Raw genomic sequence first — 9,184 nt, 5'->3', positions numbered from 1 at the left:
ACCTGGTTGAATGCCGTGGAGGAAACCACTTCCACCACCGGGAACTTGGAGTGTGAATCTACCACCACTAAGGTGTGTCGCCCATCCGGGAAAGAACCAAAGTCTACACTCAGCTTGGACCAGGGTTCCAGACATGGGTCCTCCGTCATCACTGGATGAGGTGTCGGCTCCCCCCTGGTGATGTTACACGAGTGACAGTTGCGGATGGCTTCCTCAACCAAACCATCCATCCGAGGGAACCACACCTTGCTCCGCAGCCTTGCCTTGGTCTTAGAGACGCCTTGATGCCCTTGATGCGCCAACCTAACCACCTCTCCTTGGAGACTCCTCGGAATGACGAGTGTTGCTCCTCGCAAGACCACGCCATGCGGCCCCTCGCTGAGTTCACTCCGCGCGTTCCACATTTGCTGCCGATAAACTCTCTCCTCTTCAGTGAGGGCTTGCACTCCATCCAGGAAGTTCCGCCAGTGGTGGGTTGCCAGCGTGCGCTTCACTTTCACGAGGCAATCGTCCAGCTCCGTGGCTTTACCGATGTCTTCCAACGTGAGTGCCACCGGGCATGCCGCTTGCGACACCAAGCGGACGAACTCCTCCGTTCCCCACTCATCCGACTGATCAGGGTGCACCGTCTCCGGGTGTCGGGACAGGAAGTCCGCTGGGTTGCTGGCCCCGGGTCGGAACACGACCTCAAATCGGTACGCTTGTAGTTGGACCGCCCATCTCTCGATCCTCGGGGGCCCTAGCCTCGCCGTGCCGGCGAAGAGCGGGACAAGGGGCTTGTGGTCGGTGACCACCCGGAAGTCGTGACCATATAGGTAGAGATGAAAATGTTGACAGGCCCACTTGATGGCCAGCGCCTCCCGCTCAATCTGCGCGTATCTCATCTCCGTGGCCGTCAAAGCCCTGCTGGCATACGCGGTCGGGACCCATTCTTTCGCCTCCGTCTCCTGCATCAAGACCGCGCCCAGCCCCACGGGGCTCGCGTCCACCACCACCTCTGTCCGCCGGTGTGGTCTGAAGTATGCCATGACCTTGTCGTCGATCAGCGCGTCCTTGACCGCTTGGAACGCCAGATCTTCCTTAGCCGCCCAGGTCCAGGGCTGACCACTCTTCGTGAGAAGCCGGAGCGGCTCCGACAGGGACGCCAGATTGGGAATAAACCTCCCACAGTAGGTTGCCATCCCTAGAAAGCTCCTGACCTCGGTGGCGGATGTGGGCCTCGGGGCAGCGCGGATCGCCTCCGCTTTCTTCGGATCCACTCTCAGGCCTTCCCTCGAGAAGATGTAGCCGAAGAACTCGACCGACTCCTGGTAGAAGGAGCACTTGGCCTCGTGCAGGGTGAGGCCGCTATCCGCTAGCCGCTGCAGCGTGTCTCGCAGATGCCGATGGTGCTCTTCCAGAGTTTGTGAGAACACCAGAATGTCGTCACTCAAATTGATGACTCCCTGGAGACCCGAGAGAGTCTCCCGTATGGCATTTTGGAACACTTCGGCCGCTGACGAAATTCCGAAACTCAACCGCTTGTATCTCCGCAGGCCAACGTGGGTGGAGAAGGTGGTTATGTTGCGGCTATCGGGGTGGAGTTCAAGCTGGTGGTACCCCGCGTTGAGATCCAATTTCGTGAACCACTGCGCGCCGTTGAGGTCGGCCACAATATCGTCCATGGTGGGCGTGAGGTGTCTTTTGCGCTTGACTGCCTTGTTTGGGAGGCGCATATCCACACACAACCGGATGGCGCCGGGCTGCTTGGGTTTGGGCGCCACGACCAGGGGGGACACCCACTGGGTCGGACCCGATACCTTCTCAATCACCCCCAAGTCTTCCAATTTCTGCAACTCCTCCTCTACCCGTGGTCGCAGGAGGAATGGTATTCTCCGGTGATGCAGCGCCATGGGCCGGACCGTCGGGTCCACGTGCAGTTTGAACTGTTTCCCGCGTAGGCACCCTAGACCTTGAAACAGCATCGGAAAGTCCTTCAATATCTCCCTTGCATGCAGGTCGTGCACCTGATTCGCGAAGAATACCAGCGCCAGATCTTCGGCGGTGTGGCAGCTCAGCAGGGTGCCCCTCTTGCCTTCCGCCACGTGGAATGTCGTGGCCAGCTTCCTGCCATCGCTGACGACTTCAACGTCAATCACCCCTCGCAGGGACAGTGGCCGGTCACTGTCATATGTGAAGATTTGGGCTTTGGAGGATCTCAGGGGTGGTCGTGGCGACAGCCTCTCATACTGGCAGCTGTCCATGACGTTCACCGACGCCCCCGTGTCGATGAGAGCGCTCACCGGGGACCCGGCCACCATGATGTCGCACATGGGCGGCGGTCTTTTCCTCGTGCCTTCCCGGCCCACGAACGAAACGAAGAATACTTCCTCTTCTTCCACCTCTTCATCGAACTCTGGCTTGGAGTTTTCGCGCAGGGCGGCGGATTCCTCCACTGTCAGTTGGTGCACGCGCGCCGCAGCCCCACGCGGGCCGGAAGCACCTCCGCGCCCCCTTCGGCCACCTCTGCAGACCTTCGCAAAATGGTTCGCCCGACCGCACTTCAGACATGTTTGTCCTATTGCGACGCACCGGCCGCCAGGTGGGTGACCTAGGCCGCAGTTGCCACATGTGCTGCCCTGTGGAGCCCTCGCGGCTCCTCGCTGCTGGTTCGGCCGCTTCTGCAGCGCGTCCACTCTCTCTTCCTTTATTGCCGGCGTTTTCGGGGCCGTCGCTGGCCGATTGAGGGCCGCCTCCATCGCATCCGCCCGAGCGTTGGACAGCTCGTGAGACCGGCCCAGGACCAGGATGTTATCTAGGGAGATGCCGGGCTCCCGTAGGATGAGACGCCGCAACGGGACCGACCTGCACCCTTGTATGAGCTGAGCCCGAATCTCTGCCCTCTGGTCCGGCAGCTCGCAGGACAACGAGGCGGGCATAGAAGACGTCGATGCTTTCTGTTTCTTCTTGTCGCGCCTGGCGGAGCTTAAACCACTCAAAGTCGGGGTTGGTTTGGGGATCAAAATGGCGGTTCAGGGCCCTTATGGCGCCCGCATAGTCGTTGTCGTTCCCCCTATCCGGTAGAGTTTCGAAGAGGTCGTACAGTTCTTCACCACCGTAGCACATGAGGAGAGACCTCTTGACCGTGTTGTCCGTCTCCCGCACCCCGACAAAGTAATGCTCCAGCCGTCCGATCCATGAGCGCCACCGCACCGCCGCCGTGGAGGGGTCCGACAGTTCGCTGAACGGCGGCAACGGGGCCACCGCGCTGTGCCCAGGCGCGGCGGCTGCGGGCTGTGCGGCGGCCGCTGGCTGAGGCTGCTGCGCCGTGCCACTTCCGCTGGAGGCAGGGGTGGTCATTCTCGTCACTCCTCACTGCTCACCTCCCAGACCGTGGCTGCTTGGCTGTTGTCCAGGCGAGACCACCGTTGCACTCCTTCCCTTGTTCGGGCCGATGCAGGCCACCTGCCTGTCGCTGCGCGCAGGCGAGACCAATCGCTGTGTTGCGTGACGTGGACAAACTGCCTGGCTGGTGCTGCGCGTGGGCGAGACCTGCTCCTCTTTCCTTTGGCCTTCTTTTTTTTCCGATGCTTTATTGTAACACTCTCCCCTGCAGGCACCGCTGCGGACGCCCCCTGCTGCAACCTCCCTCGGGGCCTTCACCGGCAGAGCTGAGGCCAGCTCTGCCTATCCAGCCGTTCACGAAGCTCACGAGGGCCGACTCCCCCCTCCGATCAGAGCTCACCTGCAGAGCGCCCGTCTCAGGACCCACAGCGCGAGGACGCGCTCGGCGAGGTCCGCTTCGTTCCGCCTCCGCGGATAGCGCCGGGCACCACCAGGCAAGACAGCAGTGCGCCGGAGGGGCGAGGCGCGGGTAGGCTCCGCCCTCGTCGCCAATGTAGTATTTGGGGGAGCACTGGGGAGGCCTAGGGGCATGGGGGACCAGTGGACTAAATGAGGACACAACAGCCAGGGTCACTGTGGTGGGCCGAAGACCACGAGCGGTCTCGCGCCCGTTTATTTATACCTTCGGGCGTGCCCGCCCTCCGGGTGCGTGGGTGCGTGACCAGCGTGCTGGAACGGGCCGGGTGGCTCCGTTACCACAGTGCTCACTTTGCAAGGGGGGGGAACCCCTCCACTGTGCCATATCCCAACTACTTGCACCCGGGGAGCCTGGCAGCTCACACCTCCAGCCTGGACTGAGAGAGCCCCCTGAAGCCTGCTGCTGGCCTGTGGAGCCCCGCCCTGCCTGACCTCTGACACAGTCTGACATTTGACCTCTGTCTTTGCATCATAGCAACTGTGACAAGATTTAAAGGCCTCTTTATTTCTCATTCACCTTCTGAACTTCAGCATGTTTGTTTTGGGGGTGCAGGAGCACCCCCAGCACTCCTACACTGGAAGCGCCTGTGCTGGGAGCCCTTAACCCCTCCGTTGAGGCTTCACGGTAAATAAGATTTTTATTATTCTTTTTTAGTTATTTACTGGTATCAGCTGAATTCCAATGGAAACGTTTAACACCAGGTTTGCATTCGATACAAACAGCCTGAACGCATACTGCGGAGGCCTGAGTGACGCGCCCAGATGTCTCCACGTCCCAACCGTGGTTTCACACCAAGGCATTCTGGGATTTGTAGCCTTACGTGAAACATTCTGCTAGATTCGAAGCGTCGACTGGCGGGGGTGGGAGTCCGAGTGACATGGAGTCATCGGACACAGCTGCTCCTGAGACCGCCTTACTCGTAGATTTACACCCCCTCGAGGTGGCCCTTCCTGCGGCCTATGCTCAAGGGAGGCTTCTGAAAGGAGTGCAGGGCAGCCCAGGTATTTGTACGGCTGTGACATCACTGGGTGAATGTATCCGGCTGCTGCCGACGCTTCGGGTGCGAGGTGGAGGAGAGGGTCACCTGAGCCCCAGACCTGTATGGGAGGAATGTGTGCCTGGAGGGAGTCCATGCACGGAGGAATCCAGACCCTGTGTGGGGGCAAGAGGGAAGGGCTGTGTGTAACACCCCCTAGGAGGGCAGAGGAAGGAGGGGCAGGGAGGTGCGCCCCACCTCAGAGGGCAGGCCCGTGAGTAGGACATGTGGCATCAGAGAACAGGTCTGTCCTGAGGGTGGGTGTGCCCCACTAGTGTTCAAGTCTTTAAGTATGCTGGTGAGTGTGCCCCACTAGTGTGAAAGTCAGAGCATATGTTGGCGGGTCAATCAATCAATCAGTGGTTTATAAAGCGCGCTACTCACCCGTGAGGGTCTCAAGGTGCTGGGGGGGGGGGGGGGAGCAGCTCCGGATCAGTCAAAGAGCCAGGTCCTGAGGTCCTTTCTGAACGCGTGCAGGGTCGGGGAGCGTCTGATGTTCACCGGGAGCTTGTTCCAGGTCTTGGCTGCGATGTAGGAGTAAGTTCTCCTGCCTGTTCTGTTTCTGCGGATGTGGGGGACCTCTGCCAGTGTGAGGTCTGCGGAGCGGAGGTTCTTCTTGGGTACGTGGAAGGATACTCTCTCGTTGAGGTATTTGGGTCCGATGTTGAGGGATTTGTAGGCGTGGGGGAGGAGTTTGAAGGTGACCCTCTTCTCGACGGGGAGCCAGTGGAGGTCTCGTAGGTGTTGGGTCATGTGTTTGGGACGTGATGTCCCGACGACGAGTCTGGCTGCAGCGTTCTGGATGTGGGTGTGATACACTAGTGTGCAAGCTTGTGAGTATGTTGGTGAGTGTGTTCACTAGAGTGCATTCCTCTCAGTATGGTGTTGTGTGTGGCTTTATTGTAACTTATCATTTAAATTACATCTACATTTCAAAGTACAACCAATGAGACTACATGTTCCCTCTCTGTAAGCACATGTGCTTAATTTGTCTGCTCGAAAAGATGACAGAAGAAGACAGCCATCAATCGGCAAACCCTTATGGATGATCTAGGAACCCTCCTTCTTGGGTTTTGCAATTTTGCCGCTGGCCACAGCAGCTCTTTCGGCCTTTACTTTGAACTCAGGCATCAAGGCAGCATGTACCGCCTTGGCACAGGTGTGAGAGTAACGGATGTAGCTGAGTCCAGCCTGTCTCCAGAACGCGACCATCCATTCTACCGGTGCTGGAGCTGCAGTATCTGCTCGTGCGATGGCGGACAGGCAGGGGGGCGGGACTCGGCCAAGGTGTTGTTTCTAACCATCACAGTACAAGCCTGTGAGTATGTTGGTTGACGTGTCCAACTAGTGTGCAAGTCTGTGAGTGTGTGGTGAGTGTGCCACACTTGTGTGCAAGTCATTGAGTATGGTGGTGAGTGTACCCCACTAGCGTGCAAGTCTGTGAGTATGTTCATTAGTGTTATCCACTAGAGTGTAAGCCTGTGAGTAGGACATGTAGCATCAGAGAACAGGTCTGCTCTGAGCAACATTGTGGCTGGGTGTCGCCCACTAGTCTGGTGGTGAGTGTGCCACACTTGTTTGCAAGTCTGTGAGCATGTTGGTGTGCTAGTCTGTGAGTATGTTGGTGTGCAAGTCTGTGAGTATGTTGGTGTGCAAGTCTGTGAGTATGTTGATGTGCAAGTCTGTAAGTACATTGATTAGTGTGATCCACTAGTGTGCAAGTCTGTGAGCATGATAGTGAGCTCACTCACTAGAAAAAAAAAATTCTCTCAGTATGACATTGGGTGTGACCGTCACAGTGCAAGTCTGTGAGTATGGGAATGAGTCTGCCACATTGGTGTGCCCTACTAGTGTGCAAGTCTGTGAGCATGCTGGTGTGCAAGTCTGTGAGTGTGTTGGTGTGCAAGTCTGTGAGTATGTTGGTCTGCAAGTCTGTGAGCATGCTGGTGTGCACGTGTTACACGTTCCTCTACCTGTACTATTCTAAAGCTCTCCTCACACACTACCACTCCCAGAATGCATCATTAAGGTAGCTAGCCTAGTGTACCTCCCTGTTCTTTTCTGGAGATATCATTGGTCTGTAAGATTACATGGGAGGAGAATTTGTTTAAATAGAAGCCCCGCCTTGATATCAGCGCTTGGCTTACGAAGCTTTCGTGTAGTAAACCTCGCTGGATTCTTGTTTCCCCGGACTTTGCCTGGATACTTTGTTGCCTTGGACCTTGCCTAGATTCTTCTTCGTGTCTCCCTGGATTGCTGGGGTTTTCTGCTCCGGTGCTCTCCGAAGACGTTCCTGTTTTGTTCCTCGCACGCCATCTAAGGACGCCTAATTTCCTTCCTACGCCGAGCGGAGTTGGAGCCCCTCCCCTAGCGAGAGCGCCTGTGTCTCGCGCCTGCTGTTCCCTTTCCCTTACCGCTCTGCACCATCTCCCGGACCTGGATCTCCTCCCTCATCTGGTTCTTCGTAATGGAGAGTCCTTGACAGGACGGCGCCTGCCACCCCCGTGGCCCTTGGTACGTCGCACGCGCTGTTAGCGTGTTTCCTTGTTTGTTGTTTTTTTTTTATTTACGGAACTTTATTGTCAGGACCTGTTGCTATCGCACAGAGAACAGTTATCTCACAGAGACTTCCACAAGAAGAAGCGATTCTCAAAAGATTGAGTATTTTTGCACCGAGTGTGCCCTTTATTTTCACCTTACGTTTACGAAGTATTGGAGGACTTTTTCATGCTTCTGCCTTCCTTAAAGCTACAAGCACCTTGTTTGGAGTTGTCATATTGAATCTTGAACTTTATTGATTTTGGCCCACTGGAACGTGGGAGATTGAGTTCTACAGCCATCAAGAGATATCTCATAGGAATCATCCTGTGTTACTCTGGAGAAGGTTGGGGAGGTACACTCTCTTCTTAGACATACTCTTACTATCCTCAGTATAAGAGAACATTGCTGTACATTAGCACTCACTGGGCGTAACTTTGTCTTTTGTTTTCTCATCCCTTTTATTATTTTATATTCTGCAGCACTGTCTTTTACTTTTCTGCATCTTCGCTGTGAGAGAGTTCCTCTTCCCTGGTGGGGTTACCTGACGCCCTTCTTCCTGGTCCCGGATCTTCCTTGGAGTAATATTCATCTAACAGTAGTTAGACTTCCTGTGGATGTCTATACTCTAGGGGAGATCAGAGATCCTGTTCATCGCTCCCGTGGATGTTTGGCAACATTGGGCCTTGCACAAGTAAGATTGGCACGAGAGTGACAGAAAGCCAAGCCCACGAATACATACATCCCCTGAGCGATGGACGCCAAAATGTCTGATGTCACCCCTGAAACAACCATGAACGAATTAGCTTCTGCTGTGATAACTCTACAAGCAGAACTTAGGCAGTTAAGAATGGAGAACCAGAGATTAGTTACAGAACTAGACCACATAAAGACACAACAAAGTGTTAGCACCGGAGTAGAAGACATATCAGTCAAATCAAAGAGAAGTTATATAAGGCCTGCCCTCTTTCAGGGTGTCACACATACACCGGTCCTCACGGAGCCAGTTACTCAGACTAGTAGAGATCCTCCAGTGAATGTTACTGTAGTCACCCCGTCTCCCACACCATTGGCTGTGCCAGAAAGGTTTAATGGAGACAGCAGTAAGTACGGAGTGTTTATAAATCAGTGTCACCTTCAATTTCTTTGTCGAGCCGCTTCATTTCCAGACGACGCCGCTAAAGTGGCTTTCATCATCTCTTACCTCACTGGCAATGCAGCATTATGGGCTGTATCGCTAGTGGAAAATGACGACCCCATCTTATATAACCTGACAATGTTCAAGGATAAAATGCGAAATCTGTTTGCAAGACATTCCTACATGCAAGCTAGTGATAACGAATTAATGAACCTAAAACAGGGATCAAAAGACCTTGTAACGTACATCACTACCTTTAATCGACTGGTCACGGAGACCCAGTGGCCTGAAGAAAAAAGAACTTCTTTGTTCTATAGAGGTCTGAAAGATGACCTGAAAGATATTCTTTCACAAATCGTGGATCCTCCGGAGGACTGTGCCTCATTCATAGAATTAGTGGTCAAATTAGAACACAGGTTAAACGAAAGAAGAGGTGAAAAGACCAAAGGCGAGTATCCTCGCTTTCTGATAAGTAGAACGGAGAAAAAGGACCAAAAAGAGTTAGGGGAACCTATGCAGATTGGAGGACTCCGAGGTCCATTGACTAGTACGGAAAAAGAGAAACGCCGAAAACTCAATTTGTGTTTGTATTGTGGTAAAGGGGGGCATTACGCACGAGAGTGTCCGGTAAAACCAAAAGTCCCTGTCAAGTCGGCTCCCCTGCATACTA

General features: G+C 54.9%; 1 pseudogene; it reads right to left on the bottom strand.

Annotated features, from left to right (window-relative positions):
- Nucleotides 1–5,888: 5,888 nt before the first annotated feature.
- On the bottom strand, nucleotides 5,889–6,050 carry LOC146839405 (ATP synthase F(1) complex subunit epsilon, mitochondrial pseudogene; annotated as a pseudogene).
- Nucleotides 6,051–9,184: the final 3,134 nt, after the last annotated feature.

This window comes from Triturus cristatus, chromosome 4_1, assembly GCF_964204655.1.
Source record: "Triturus cristatus chromosome 4_1, aTriCri1.1, whole genome shotgun sequence".
NCBI classification, from domain to species: domain Eukaryota; kingdom Metazoa; phylum Chordata; class Amphibia; order Caudata; family Salamandridae; genus Triturus; species Triturus cristatus.
Note: the sequence above shows the minus strand (reverse complement) of the source record. Positions and strands in the feature narration are given on the sequence as shown.